At 35.3% G+C, this 17,063-nt stretch overlaps 1 protein-coding gene across 2 annotated transcripts in view; it reads left to right on the forward strand.

Moving 5' to 3' along the window:
- LOC128999711 (chitin synthase chs-2-like) overlaps positions 1–17,063 on the forward strand; it is a 62,506-nt gene that overhangs the window by 4,408 nt on the left and 41,035 nt on the right. The window lies entirely within an intron of this gene.

Consider the following 17,063-nt stretch of genomic DNA (forward strand, 5'->3'; position numbering starts at 1 on the left):
AAGGTTTTGTAGGTCGTCTGAATTCCTTTTATTTAAAAACACTCCAAGGGTTCTGAATTGTAAAGTTTTTTCCTATATTATGATAATTGTTGACAAAACGCGCCAACTCTCAATACAAACAAATGTTTTAATCTATTCTACCAGCTTCAATCTTTTGGTGTAAAAAGGTGTAATCTCTCAAATACGTGTTCTCTTTGAACTGATTTGGTCTTGCTAAAGTTTCACAACACCATCGATGTGTTTGCTATAGAACCGCGTCAACTGCACTGAAGATGGCCACTGCAACGAGGACGAAACGTCAGCGGGCTGTACAGTGATGAGTTAATGACTACATCCCGAATTTTTACGTTACGTTATGTCAAGCCGTAGAAGATTATTTGTGGCCGTTTAACACATGTTATATATTTTGCTCCACATTATTTGGAAACAACAAAATCGATGCAATAGAAGTTTTAAAATGGCAAACAAAAACTCAATTCCACACGTTCCATACTCTACAGGTGATCTAACGCGCCACCTAGTGGTCATAGACCTTTCAATAGCCACGCCGACAAAGAAGGAGACTCAATTTCGTCGATTATTTTCAATCGGCGCCGCGCTCGGTCAGCTATTCTACTGGTGATGGCCTCAGACTTAATTAACTGTCATGCGCTGCCTACGGCCCAACTTGACTTCCTTGTGAGCGTAGCAACGACCCAGCAAATTTTCCAGTCTATACAGCTATATGGAAGTGCCCCTGGACACCATTTTAAATGCATTAGTTCAGGGGGACACCTGTATTGCTAGGGGTAGATTGGAGAGTTGAATACATTTTATAAATAAAAGTCAGAAACATTAAAAGTTGAAAAGACTTAATTCTTCAAAGACTAAATTGATAAAACTTTTTAAGGAGAATGATGCAGTTTTAATGATGTTCTTTGACTAAAAGACACTAGAACGAAAAGTTCAGTCGTACCAGACCTGTCGGCATTACAACGAAGACTTAAGAAAATAACGACTCCCATATATTGCGTAGTAAAAATCGTTTATCAATTAGAGTGATTAACCAAATCTCCTATCACATCAAACCTTTCTTCTGAAAAGTTACATCATACCACGTTCCTTTCAACATTTTTCTTTGAACGGTCTGTTGTATTGTGGAGAAAGGCACGAGGAAGGCCACGACTGTGATCGCCCTCGCACTGATGGGGATTTCGACAATGTGTTATATAAAACACTTATCACGTCGTCTAATGGTCCGACAGCTCTACTTAACGTCCTAATGGAATACGTCACGGAACTGTACGACAGTAATCCGGAAAGATTCGTACTTTTGGTTCTATTTTGAGACTTTGTAGCGTTGAAATGGCATGAAGAATGGCATTCGAGATGTGCCTTGAACTATGATTTACTCCACAGCAGGAGTGGGAAAAGTAAAAATTGGTTTTAAGGTGATATAAAAAAATAAAAACCGTATTCTAAGTGACCTTATTATATCTGTTAGTCACTTCCTACCGGACCTGTTCAAACTATAATGTTATAATAATTGATTTACATAAACTAAAGATGAGTGATATTGCAATTGAGGACCTAAAACCTGGTCATAAAAATATCATACAATTAATGCATAGTGTTCCGTGAGACATTCTTAAAAGTTAGCCCTAACGGTATTGCAAAATGGCGGCCATTTTTGAAAAAGTAAAATTCATATTCCTAAATAATATATTTATATTATTTATAGAATGTAGATAGGCTTATTTAGTCTTAGCATTTTCTCTCCAAATTTAATCGTTAGGAGCTACATGGTGCAGAATGTACACAAGTCACTTTTACCCAGGTCTATATCCAAACAATTGGATTTAGTGAAAAAGGCCAAACACAAAAACGTTTTAAAATTGTCAAGAATAAACACGTTTTAAAATTGTATTTACATTCTAAAACAAACCTAAAAACATCTTGTTCCATGAAAAATGTTCAAGTTAGCCACCGTGTTGGAAAATGGCTGCTATTTATGAAAAATGTGGAATTTAGATTTTTAAATGTCATGAGAAAATAGTTGAACAGCCCAAAGTGATCCTTTCAATGTTTTCTCCAAATCTAAAAGATTCTGAGATATCAATTGTGTGGCACAGTTAAGTTGTTCATCTTGTATATGTATGTATGTTAACCCATCATCTGAGTAAGTACTGTGGCCCCACTCAAGTGAGATAAGTTGACAGCATTACACAAGTATTGATGATTGATGACCAAGTACCGTCATATTCCGGTTCATCAGACTGACCTTTTAAAGTCCGGTTTTGATGAATCATAGATATGCCATTTGTCCGTTGCATTTACATTTAAATACCCTTTCATCGTCAGTTTTTCATATTTCACAGTGGATGGAAAATCCATATATATATATTGACTAATTTGATTTATTTATTACTTCTTTCGTTAACTGGTATCTTAACTGGTAGTTTGTGTGTGTTGACAAATTCCTTGTCAACAAAACAATGCTGAACATGGCTACAACTATGCCTAACAAGCACCGTATTCAGTATCATGCTCCAAACTTCAGCGTAAAATTGTTGTGTGTCTTTGCACTGCGTCCTTGATGATTGTTCATGGATCAAAATATAGATACTTGTACAATTTGTTGTTCTAATCGTTGGACCATCATGCTTTTTTACCTCTGAACAACTAAACAAATAAATGTATTGCTTGCTATTATTATTAGTGTGTTTTTCGCCATTGGTATCTGGTATCGGTATTTGGCTACCATTGTATTTCTAAATAGGTCATTTAATTTTTCTTCATTTTCTTGTATTATACGGTATAAAAGTTGCCAGATTGAGTTTGAGAAACGAAGGACACATTTTGTTATTGTTAGAATCTATGTTGTCTCATTCATTTATTACTCAACCTCACCGCAATACTTTTCATCCTGGTCCCGTGTCGACGTCCAAATAATCTTAATCCATTTTCACTCCCAAATTTCAAAATTTACGTCATTTTCAAGATAATTGTATTATCTTTGTATTATCTACTATACTTTAATAGTGTCATTGAATCAAATTGTTTTGAAAATGTCATTCGCTCGTTGGTTGGTCAGAATGTAGAGCTACGTACTCCACCTGTTCAACCACTTTCTCGATCGTCCACAACTGGTCCCCGGTCCCCTCCCCCTTTCCCCTGCCCCTCGTACTCGAAATATACTCGACCCACTCTCACTGCCCCACTGACACATTCCCCTAACTGTCTCCAGTTATACTGAACTTTCGTTAAATCAATTTCTACCTGTTGGACACAATCCCAAGGCGTTGCTTGTGGTTGGAAACGCGTAGATCATTTACTGTATATTTGACTATTAATACAGTATTAATCCAATAGTCAAGTATTGTCTATTCAAAATCGCTTAAATGTTGACGCGCTTAATAATACAATCTAGATTCATGATTCAACTTCCAAAGTACCTGTAAGGCATCTCATGGGTTTTGACATTTTCTTGGAGTAGTGGTACATTAATTGCGCCAAGCCCTCAAAGGGTCCCAAAAAATGTTCCTTAGTTGCGCCAAGCCCAAGCCAGGTAGGGGTGAGTTGTCGGCAGAAGGAATGTTAACGTGTCATCCTAACCTAACCAATCCTAACCTAACCTATCATAACCTATCCTAACCTAACCCATCCTAACCTAACCTAACCCATCATAATCTATCCCAACCTAACCTACTCAACTATACAGTCAGATGGCTGCCAGCCGATAATTAATGTATCGGGTGGTTCCCTGGAGTAATTGGCGTAATTTAGGAATACCCGACTACCTGACTGTGGTCAGTTGGCGCAATTAATGCCCGCCCCCTGGTAAATCAGCATTTGAAGCTAAATTGGTTAATTATCTTTTCCTAACAGTTTTATACTCCAAGTACAGTAAAACTCTAGTTAAATATACAGTTCATTATGAAAAGTGGCATAAGTATAATTGTTCAATCATACACGTATTGCATCCAGCCTCAAATTAGACATACACGTTTTATGAATTGAATCGGCTGTTTGGGTTGATAGTGGTAGTGATTGATATTTAGTCCAAATCATGTCGAGTATGGACATAGTTTATCAACAACATTAAAATTAAACATATATAAAGCTTTTGCACTGCGATCATCAGTGAAGTCTTTGGAGATGCTGAAGCAATGTCCTCACAGCATCTTCACGGACCACTGCGTACAAAAATTGCGCTAACATCTTCCCCCCCCCCCGTTTCCATCTCCTTTTCCTCTTTCCGATAAATTCAATGTATACACAGCCATAGACAAAATCTTGATTTACCATAATGTACACACATTGTTCCAAAATGTGACAAATGTAATGATTGTGGACTTTTACATTTTCACTCATCTTTTACGCTTGTTTTTAACATAAATATCGTACTATATTTAACTACGTTAATTTCATTTAATTAATTCTTAACAGAATACAACTGGTATTGTTTAGCGGAAAATTACAGGGTGCTGTTTACATAGTTATACTGTTTCAGGTCTTCACAAATTAGTTGAAATACCAAGCTACTTTAAAAACTAGTAAATATTGATAAGTTGTGTACTGTAACTGTTTTAGTGACAAAAACTAAAATATTCTTAAATATCCCCATACTTACCAATTGAATAAAACTGGTATTGTTTAGCGGAAAACTACGGTGCGTAGTTACATTTCTGTGCCTTTTCATAGGTTTTCGCCAAATCGTCGAAGAAGCCCTAGTTTTTGTCTCTGGATACCCTAAATTACCTCTTTAAATATAAGTTAGTCACCAAACGGCCGCTGCTTCACAACATCAAAATAAACAACTTAGTCTTGAATAATAAATTGCATCGGCTTATACGCTAGTCTGCCTCGGGATAATTTCCATCGAAGATTACGATCGCTTTGAGCGTTACGAATGTAACTATAATGGTAACTGCAGTTGTAAACTACGATTTATTTCCTTGGAGATCCAAGATATAAACAAATGACATCAAAGTTTGAATTACGTGGTTAAAAATACCTTTTCCGTCATCAATACGATTAGATGGATTTGACAATTTCAACGCCAATTTTCTACATTTAATACTCTCAGATCCTCAGCTTCTTAGTCCTGAGGTCCGAACGTTGTGATTACCATCTAATGTGTTCAACATCCGCCCATCAGAATCACCCTGACACACTTTTCCCGCCAGATCTTCGCTTTACCCGCCAAATAAACACCTGTAGATCCATCGTTGCGGTTCCGCGGTTCATACAAATATGTATTTAAAGGTGTCGGTTTGTCAAGCAGATGGCAAATTTTCGTATTAATGTCATAAATACATGACTATCCATTTTGAACAAACTTATAGGCACTACTTCAATATTGTTTTACTGTGTATTATCCCCCATTATCAGTTTTACTTATACATTTAAAGGTGATGCTGTGGGTGATTTCTGGATTTTAAATGTACACTGAAAATGCTCCGAGGATTCATTTGAATTATTAACCAAAGCCAAGCTAAGGCTCAGATGGTATTAGCCAATATCGAAGATCTTTTGCATTCCTAACCCTACACCTTTCCTATTTACAGTTAAAGGAGTGATAAAATCAAACAAAAATGCTATTTCGTCGTGTGCAGCATACAAAGTGCACCTTTCTCTTACTTCATTTGTCCTCAACTATTTTAATGGTCAACTTTCATTGTAGCGTCTATCTAATCGGTATACTGTCTAAGACAACGGTGCGTCAGTAAAATATCTATTAATTGCTAAGCTTTACTCGTAAATACCTAGACTTTCTCGGACTGTAATTGCACATATCAAACCTGATAATAGTACTGTCTTAGAATCCAGGTGCGTGTTCCATCAATATGGGCAAGATGGGCCCAAGCCCCCTCTATAAAAACTTGTGCTAACATTTTTTTTATTTAAAAACTATTCAAAAACTCAATATAGCTAAATGCACAACACAAAGCAAATTCAGTTACAAAAATGTGTGAAATCAACCATTTTGTATCAGTTTCAAGCATTTTGTGGTGAAAAACCCCCTGAACCCCTTTTTTATTGGGGGTTATTCCTTACCCTCCAGGCCCCAGCCCCCCTTATAGAACAGTTAGATGGACGCCTAAGCCCGTCTTAGTAATGTTTGGTGTTGTCGTATTCTAAGGTTTATTTAAACATGTCGACATATAGTATGTGCAAAATTAATTCAGGAGGTTTCGTGAAAGGGAATTTTTTGACACCGACACTGATAAATTACCTACAAGAATAGAGAAAAGTACAGTTTTTGCATAGATCTCGTAATTTTCAAAGAGGACAGCTACAGATTTAACGTTATAATCTGTGTTATATTTTTTGTTTCCACTGCACCTGGTTTGACTTGAGTTCTGTATCTGTATGTTATCATTCTCATGGTCCACTGTTCCTAGTCTGTTCCCTCAGTGGACCACCGTTCCCCGGTCTAGACAGAGCACGGAATGTGCCGAAGGACGCCCACTTTCGAGAGTCAATCCTGTCTTGATTTCGTACATAGTGGTATTTTACAGTTGTCAAGCAAACATCCATTTCGTTCAGTTATACTCCTGATATAATTTAAGTATTTTTAACAGAATATAGCTTTATTTTTTTATCAAGTTATAAACTTTTCGTGCAGCAAGCGGTCCAAAACGATTTCTATACAATACAGTTTGCAACAAGAAATAAACTCCTGTTCTGAACGCTTTGTTTCGTCGCCAAGTCGCTTGAGAGATTTCACTTTCATTGCCGGAAGCTTCTTATAATTAGTTGTTTTTCTCTGGGAAGGAGTAAGAAGAATAGGAGTTCCGCTTGTTATCATCGTGCCTGTTTGATAGGAAATTTTGGAAATAAATTCGGTATCAAGTTTGTATTTTGTTATGACATGTTATTGTTTTCTTCTAGCTGTAAGCCCAATAACCCCTTACTCGTTGCGGAAATAAACCTTGCGACGCTTGGAAGAAATTCAGCAATTATGTATTACTCTTAGCAACTAGGTCCCTAGATTTTTACTAGGCTATATTATTTCTAATATAATATTAATCCATTGAAAGGCCAACATAGCTACAATGACTTTAAGTTAGACAACACTATTTTTTCTATAACACATATACGTGAAAACAACCACCCATGTACTCTGATTTGTTATTGTTTAAAATGTAAACTTAATAAAGCTATTTACTTTTAAACTAATCATTTTTAGAAATAATTGGTCAGTGTAGAGTTGCATGAAATAAAAACAAACCATAACTTGACCTAATGTTCTGTACACTTAAATTCTATCATAACAAAATAAAACACTATTGTTGAATAACGGATTGATGCTTTTGAACTCACTCTCTCAAATTAAATCTTCTGAAACTTTTGATTCGTTCAAATTAGCAATTCAAATGCACTTGAGTTATTCGAGTGAAAGTGGGATGTGTAAGATAATCAACGTATCATCGAAACTAGCAAGTTGATAGGCATCACTAATGATTCTTCTTTAAACTATTTTTGTACCACCTGTTTACAAACTTCTTATATATAAATCAAATCAAGTAACAAGACTAGACTTTTTAATGATAAAAGTGGACTATAGTTTTTTACTACTATAGAATTTTGAACGCTACTTTCTGTATCTGTTAAACTGTAAATAGGTTGGTATTTCTGACAAACACGATACCACATCTATTTAAGGAAAACTATAGCAAATATTTATCCATTAACTTGTTATGGATACTTGTTGATAATCGTACTAGGGTGTCATACATAACATATTTTCCACCTTTATCTAAAGGTAAATCTGTCTAGCGACCTTTTAGCGAAATATTTATATGGTATTTTTAGTCAATTCTATTACATAAACAAGAAGAGTATTTAAGCTGGATTATGTAGAAAATAAAACTAAGGATAACACGTTGATGAAATGATAAAATATTAATCACTATAACATTTATCTCATTTAAGCAATTTATAATTAATTATTTGTACTTATGATGTTAGGATTTATAGATAGCCTATATTCATTAGTTATTCAAGGGTGTTACTCAAACTCCTATAATAAACACTAAATGAGAATTTCACCAGTTTCTGTAATTTTATAAACATATGTGCCTAGGCAATCAGTTATTACTTGTATAAGTTTGAGGGGCAACCTATCAAACATGTTTTGACATGTACAGTTTTATTCAGTATTTCCATAATCATTAGACTCCTTTTGTCTTTAGTTACACCACGAAAACTCTTGTGAACACCTCTTTCTTCAAATCAGACGACCTCTTACCACTGAAGACCTATCTCAAAGAAAAATAACCACTTATTATTTCTAACAATTGAAATTTAAACTGTTTCCTCTGTAACTGTCAAATTTAGTCTCACTAAGAGACATATAATTGTTATTTATAAACAATATTCTTTACCATCAGGATCTCGGATGCAGTACGATTTAGTTTTCGTTTTGCCTGCTAATAAATAGATGATGAAGTAAATTAACAAACTTCACCCCGACAAGGAAAGAATGACTAGTTTAAAGACTGTTACAGCTTGGTGGGCCAAGTCTCTTGTGTCTGACCGTGAGTCTGTAACCATCTTGACATTTGGTTCTCCACAAACTATGTCAAAACAGAACCTCAGAAGGTCGAGTTGTTCGAAGACTGTTTACTTTCAAACTCACTAACCCCCACCAACCGAACACGAAATGCACACTTGCAGGTCTTAGGATACAGCTTTGTATACGTTCGTAAATTCATAGAGATTCAGTCAAAGATTTGACATATGATATGTTTTTGATAGTTCATTTGACAATGTAACCTTTACTCTTCCCGTTGTACAATCTCTTAGTGATATACCTCATAACTTTCAACCAATTAAATCCATTACTAATGGCTTCATACAGTATGGAATAGCTGGGTCATACTAATGTGCATGTAAAAAGGAGTGTAGTTTGAATCGTGCAGACAAAGAAGTTAATGTCAGAGAAAGTAGAGAACTAGAGGAGTGACAGTGACGAAAACGTGGCAGGCGCGGAGAAAGCCTTCCAAAACTCGTTCATAGTCATGGGTGTATGTTGGTTACTAATATGTCACAAGCAACAAGCATACTCGTTGCTCGAATTCATACATGATTGAATAGTGAGTTTAGATTCAAAACAAAATAAATTCAACTAGCATCAATTTGTAATGTCCAACCTTCCAACACTGTTGGTTAGTGTCACAGCTATCCCGACTTTGTTCTTCAGCAGTTGATAAGCATTCCTAGATGGTAGAAAGGTCATGTGACTTGTACGTGGGCGCGCGTGAACGTCCGTGCGTGTGTGTGAGCGGTCACCAACCTCGTAAATATACGTGTTTGTGCTGAAGAAATACAGGGTGTTTCGGGATGAAATGGCTGAAGATTTCGAAAGTTCATTCATCAAAGAAACAAGAAGGCCCATTTTACATTGTTTTAAATTTGTTGTTAAATTTGTTTGGCTCAAATTGCGGATTTTAGGATTTTAAACATATTTAATATGTTCTATGATTTTCAGCTACAACAAAGAAAAATATAAAAATGATAAGTTAGATTGACACACAGATAACCTACGTGATTACAGCTAAGCGGTTAAGAATCAGACAGTCGTTTAGAACAACTTTTTTGTTCCTTTTCATGAGGATAATCCGATGATGTACTAATGAAACCCCCGTGTATTAACGTCTGTAATCCTTCCTCAAAACATGACACAATTCCCATACAAGAGTACTTAAACTGAAAATGTCCCAAAAGATTTCACCATAAATGAAAATAGCTCTTACGGACTGTAACACGGGACACATAAATTGTCCACGAATTTGGCAAGTGGTTTGTCAGCGATTAAAAGATAAGATCCTCTATGTGGGATGGGAGGTGAAGTAAGATGTATTGTCCATTGTGATTCAAGGTTGTCGCCAGACCAGCTGATGAAAACGTGGTACAGGAAATGTGCATTGAAGCTCTGTTTTGGGGAAAATACGAACATTGCATACAATTATGATGGCATTGTTTTAAAGGTAATCAATCATAACTCTAAAAGTAAATAAACTTCGAAGATAGAGGTTTGCTGATGCCATAAATACAGTAGGTTGGATTGAACCAATGGACAAAAATTAAGAAAATATCTGCTAACAATGTTTTTAAGAAAATTGACGATTTATAAATAAAAAATTATTTAAAAACTTTAAATTAACTGAGCCGTTTAGAAAAACTTCAGGAGAAAACTGCAAACAGCGAAAATTCTAACATGTGTAGTTCCTTCGTGGTGTTCCTTTGACCCACCGAATAACTAAATGCCCTTATTGACATGGTATCATTATGAGAATTTTCAAAAAATGACAATCGACATTAATTGCATCTACCCTATCTCGAAAGGGCCAAAGTTTGTGGTGCTTATAGTCAAGGGAGTTAAAATAATTACCATCGAAATAACGCAATTTAACATTGAAGAATTTAAGATTTCGGAACCTCAAACAATCCCATTGGCCACTGATGTTGCGAGAGTTAAAGAATGTCCATATTTCCGGACGTTGCCGCACCGGACCGTCCGTATCGTCCAGATCGCGTGAGGATTGTAAGTTTGTTTACATCACACTCTAATTATCCAATCCGGTGTTTCCGATTCGGCCGTTGGTCTAGTAGAGCACACGACGTCAGTCATAACTAGAAGCTGCAGAACACACTCTCATGAGCTGGAGGAGTGGTTAGTCTGGTGAAGTGTTGGTGTGAGTGTTAGTGTTAGTGTTGAATGATCTAAAAATGTCTATGACGTTTAGGAGACTCCTGGGGCCTAGGATGGACTATTTCGATAGGCTCAGAGATGGTAAGACAACGTTTCTGTAAGATTTTGGTGGTTTTATGTGGAGGGAGATTTTCTTGTAAGAGTCAATTACTTTTTTTTAGATTGGCCATACTTGAGGAGGGTTCCAAATCACAAACAAAAGAACATTGTCTTTTGTAGTTTATTATAGGTACTCTAAGATTTGCCTGACAGTGGGTTGTTGCCCTCTTTGCTAGCTTGAATTGCTTTGGTTCAAGGAACAACATAAAGTAAATAAAAATACGTCTAATGACAAAAAATTTTACTGGTGACTCACAAGAAGGTGAAGACTTTAAAAGATTGCAAGTGGTGATCGACTTCGATTGGACACGCCGATCATCATCAGACCCACGTCTTGTGAGTCCACAGAATAAATGGACTATATATTTCAAGTGTTGTTAGACGTATTTTTAAAGAAGTTATATATCCTATCAACTTAAGATCAATTCTGCTTGACAACGCAGGAGTTTGAAATGCTAGATCCATCGTTGGTTAAATTATGGTAACTCTTGAAAACTCTGATTTTACAGTCTTATTGGCCATTTTCATGACCTAAATAGATTTTCTGAGCCGTTGTTTCATTAGTGAATACCAGAGAATCTTGAGGAATCTTAGTTTTCTCAAAGATAGGGCTAAGTGATGGAATCGGTAAAACACTTCAGAATACTGAACAATGCTGAATAGTATGTTGATTCTATTTACATTACCTAAGTACACACCCAGCAGTATTGGTCAGTAGTTGTAAGTTACGAGTTCGGACAGATTTCCATTACTTGGGAAGCGGTGTTTTCCGCGCGGCGTAGTTGCCTCGGTTCTGCTTTCTCCCGACTGACCTGTTTAACTAATTAGAACGGTGTCCGAATTTTAAATTAGAAAACATTGCTGAAATCTAGTTGAGACTAACAAAGATGACAGGTTAAAAAAGATGACATTTTAAAAGGGTTTTCTTAAACAGTCCAGGCTCCACGTTATTTTATTGATTGCATTCTGATTTGGCTATTAGCCAAATGGAAGAATCCGTCTCATGGCGTAGTAAATAATGTGAATTTGACAAAATCAACAGTAAAAGAAACCTGTCGTCATAGTCAAATCATGCAATAGCATCAATAGTCAAAGAAGTAACATAATTAATTACTTAGCCATCCCATCAATATAGAACATTATTCTATTGAACTTTTGTGAAATGATCCAAGAGTAAAATATAATACAACGGTTTAAATGCACTTCTGTACAACAGTTTACGGAATTTGCTGTTATAAAGCAGAAATATATATATGAATAGCAGAGTAGTCCTTCGTATGGGGTTGGCGTATGAGTATAAAATGCTTATTGCAGTTATGCTTATGCTCGTTTGCAATGGGAGAGGACACGGTTTAAGAAAATTGTTTTTTTTTAATTAACTCTATACTATAGTGTAGCATCTACCATAATGTTCTGCACCTAAACAATAGAAAAAAAGTAAAGTTTCACAGCTTTTTGTTGCTGCTTTGTTCAAATTATTTTAGCTGTTGTCATAAATGCAAAACAGATTTATAGTGCTGCACTCTGTCGGTAAACCTTATGACTTTTTAATGCTATTGAATATCATAGAACCAACTTGTGTAGTTGAAGAGATTAGAATATGTCTATATGTTTTTCGGGAATGTGAGCTATAATCATACCAAATGTCAACCCAATCCGACCAGTGGTTAATGCGTGATTGAACTTCAAACAAACACACAACATTTCACATTTATAATATTAAGTATGAAGTATGATATACACGTTGTTATTTCAGTTCTGTGTGGTTTAAGAGAGGGTGTGTTTGTCGTGTTTCGGGTATATCTTCAGCGCAAGCAAGCAGTGATTCAGACAATCTATTTTAAGGTTTTTACATAATATAGGAATTACAAAACTTAAGCACGTTAATCCAAATACTCTATATTATACAACAGTTGCCCAAGTAGCGGATCAGTTATACCACTTAACTTTCTCACCACTTGTTTGATTGATGATATTTCCTCCAACGCGCTTATCGGTCCAATATGAATAATAAACAGCTGACTGTGGACTCGCGCCAAAACAGAGTGGTCCCTGATAGAACTATGGGTAAAACACACATACAGACATATCTCCTGTCACAAACACGAGGCAAAACAATAATGTGTGTAGTATAAATAAATGATAAGTTTAGTTGCATAAACGTACCTTTGCAGATTATAAGATAGATTGAATGTGCGTTAGCTGGATTAAGCGTTGTCCTACTGAATAAACTATTTGCAAAAGAGGAGAGTTATTTTGCAGGGTAACAATTATTTATTAGTGTAATAATAATTGTTAAGTACTTGATCGAAAAAATCTTCTCTATCATCTTTTTGCACCTTAATTAGTCCTTAATTAATTTAAAAGTGAAGCTTGGGCTAGTACGGTACTAATTTTGAAAATAATATCACAGTTTTGCTATACAGTACAATAGAATACGTTACCTAAAACCAACAGCTTGACCTCAGGCTACATTTCCACAATTTCACTGCATTTCCATATAAATTCCCTGTTTCACAGAAGTTTCATACTGTTTAATTTTTATTGGTAAAGCCATATTAATTCATTTCAAACTGTAAGTTATTTAATTTATTCAGTTACAAAACCAAATAATTTAACTACTAAAAGATTAGTATAGGCTATCAAATAAGTTGTAATAAATAATAAACCTGTTGCAATGTTATTATGGGTATAGAATAAAACAAATAAAATCTTATTTTTACACAGAATGTTGATTATGTTATAATCAAAATGTATATAAAAACTAACGTTGACAGTCTATTCCTATACAATATCATTCCATATCAACCAATCGTTTACATCTATGTCCAATTAAAAAAACAAATGTACCAGTTCCTAGCATAATATAGAACGGACCTAGTTTGCACGCACCCTGATAGAGAGAACCTCCTTATCATAGCGCATGAAATGCATTGGACACGAGTCACGCTTATGCGCTTGTTATGCAAGTTTATTCAAACACTGCAAATATCTGTGTTGAATTGTCGGTTCTCCAGGAAACGTCGAACAGTAATACATGGGCTGATGTGTAAAACTTCAGTTGGCATTTCATGCTTTCACTGCATTATTAACATATCTTCAACTTCAAGACGAAATGGCATTTCCTCATGATGTCTGTGTTTATCATAAACGATTTTATGGTTTTCGTCCGTACAGTATTCAAAACAATTTCAGTTACCTCACATTTACGTATTCTCTGTAGTGTACTCCAACTTAGGTTAGGCGTTTGTGTATTGTTAGTTGTAATGTGTTGGTTAAGTTTTTTTTTTACCTGAGGACGGGATCAGGTTCCAGATCCCGAAACGTTGTGTATTGTTTTTTGCCATCGTGATGGAAAATGTCCGCAATAAACATTTGAACAAGAAGCTTGATTTTCCTTTTTACTATTATCATGTTTCTAATGCTAGAAAATAAGCTATACCTAGGACTATGGATGTTTTTATCAGCCGAGCAGTATTTTTGGCACTGAGTATTTGTTATTTACTGTATTTTAATTGTCTCCGTGTTTTCAATTCAATTTAGGTGAGTCGGTAGCGTCACGGACGACGGTCCCAAGGCAGTGTTGTCGTGGGTTCGGATCCTGATCACTGCCGAAAACATTTTATCAGTACAGTTCACCTTTGTACTGTACCGGCTCACTCCTTGCTTTGCTGGATACGTTCTTTGACTATTAATACTACGTTCCACGCACGGGCAGTTAATCTATGTGGACGGGCAAATACAAAGTTAAAAGAGGTTGCCAACCTCTTAAAAAAATGATCCTGCAAAACGTTGGCGAATGAAAATGGTGCTCACTTAAGTGATGAAAACTGTGGTGAGTGAAGATTTGATAATGAGTTAGAATCTACGATTAGTATTCAAATTATCAGTTAACTACGTAACGCATTAGCCACAATTAACAGTGTTCCAACTTCATTGTGCGTTATAATGATGATAAACTACGTTAGAAAGCATATCATGAACACGCACTTTCGTTTGTAATTTAGATTATAGGTTGATAACTAGCTAGCTATGTAGAAAATAGTATAAATATGTAGAAAATACTAATAGGTTGCCAGACAGAAAATATTCTAGGAGGCATCAATACTAATTCATTATGATAAAAGTGTTAGTTGTGCATGTCCTTGCATCACATTACATATAATCATATTCTTTTTGGATTCATAATAAATTATTGTGAAATACTTTTGTCCGAAACAAAGTCAAGAAAAAAGATAATTCCATAGTGAATATAGACTAATAATTTTTGTCGCTTTATATACAACAAATTATGTTTAGCCTACGGTTTGAAATTCTAAATGTAACCTTCAATGATTTAAAAGTGATGACTATAATCGATAACTAACTACAAACGGATTTTTTCTTGGGTCCCTTTCACAACAACATGAACTACAGCAGTATTTTACTATCACTTCAAGTAACCAGAATGTCCTGTAGTTGTTTTGTAGTTTGGGACGAGGAACTGTGGGAACTGGGGCATGGAGGAATTAGGTGGGAACGGATGATTTCTGTAGCGAAACTTGGGAACCTCGGAACAATAAGGCCTTTCATTCTGTGTTAACAAACAGCTGGACTTAAAGACAACTAGGGAAAATAAGAGGTGTAGTGACATTCTACGCTCTTAAAGATTAATTTGATCTATCAATGACATAATTTACGTAAAGCATGTGAGTGGGTTGATCCCGTTGATCCGAGTTGCTGTTCAGAGTACTGCTAATGATTTGGCCTTATTTGGAAATTAATATTGAGGACAAAACGAAAGTTGGGTTTAGTCTACCCACTTCTTTAATTTAAGACACGTATAACTAACTCACTCCCTCCGATCAATTTAAAACAAAACAGTAAGTGTGTTGACAAAGGTGATAAGCTAAATATTGAAATGTAAGGTTATTTATTATAGGTGGCCTAAGTTAAAAAATTTAAAAAATCTGTAAGCTTCTAAGACATTATTGCGTCTTATTGTCAACCTTTTATACGTCTTACGTACGTGAGGGCTGTTTTTTGTGAACAAAACTCCTCCGTTATTTCTGGACCGATTTTAACGTCTGAGGTGTGAAATAATTCGTCTCACTTCGTAGTTTTGCATAAAGGTTTTAGAATTTAAAAACTCTTACCCTTAAGGGCACGATACGCTCTCAAAGGCCGCAATTTTCCCATAAGAATTACGTTGAAAACAAATTCAACGACAAAAACAGCTGTATATAAAAATAATCTCACCAGCTTTTTGGGAGTAAATATTGATGTTTTTAATATTTGGGAGGTTATAGACATCTAAACAGTCAATCAGTTTTGTTGGAAGAACAGAAAATTTCTTGAGTTTAAAGGAGAAATATTGAAAACAGGAGGTGGAGACAATTAATAGGAAATCTTATACGAATGAGAAGAGTAGAGGAGAGGCCTGGTCTCACAGTAAGGAACACAATCACTTGGGGAGATATATTTTTTGCCAGTTATACTAAGCAACTTATTTTGGAAGTAAAACAAAACCATGAAGAATATACACATCATGTTTTCACATTGGTAAAGTAAACCTAACTAAAGTCAGATCAAATTAATACATGCAAAAATGATTACTGGAAACAGCTTTAGGTCGGGAAACATTTGTAGAAAACACTAAAAAAATAAGGCCGGGTCCAAAAAATGCTAAAATATTTTTACAAGAAGCGTTTATTATTTCAAAGCGCTATTAAATAGCGTGAGTATTTCAATTTATTACATAAGCATTTAGTCGGGTCTTTTAAACTGATCGAAAATTATGACTGTTATTACTGTAGTTTTAAAATAACTTCTGTATAATACCGTTACTTGACAATTGCTCGATTTCGAGCAACAGGTATACTAGTAAATAATAATTACCATAAACTATTTGTAGGTAAAACATTATTTTGGAGCCTAATTGAAATATTATTGACGTTTTCTTCAAATGAATTCCAAAACTGCAAAACATTAACTTTCAAGGACTAAAGGATTTTGTTGGTGGAGGTTGACACTTGGGCCTTGAGACATACAAGTACTTGTATTTCTCTGGTTATAAGGCGTGGCCGGATATATTACAGTACCGGTAAGGCAGTGAAGGTTTGGTAAATCACTATCACGTGATCAGAGAATTTCTGCCACAAATAAAGAAAACAGAAAACGGTAATACTGTATAAAATTAGGAAATTGATATTTAGTGATCAGATTTATGGATTTACCCGTAACTTTGATAAGACACATTCCTTCAAATTTTAAAGGACATAGT

Source organism: Macrosteles quadrilineatus, unplaced genomic scaffold, assembly GCF_028750875.1.
Source record: "Macrosteles quadrilineatus isolate MER2022 unplaced genomic scaffold, UCM_ALF_1.0 Scaffold_8__2_contigs__length_117827958, whole genome shotgun sequence".
Lineage (NCBI taxonomy): Eukaryota > Metazoa > Arthropoda > Insecta > Hemiptera > Cicadellidae > Macrosteles > Macrosteles quadrilineatus.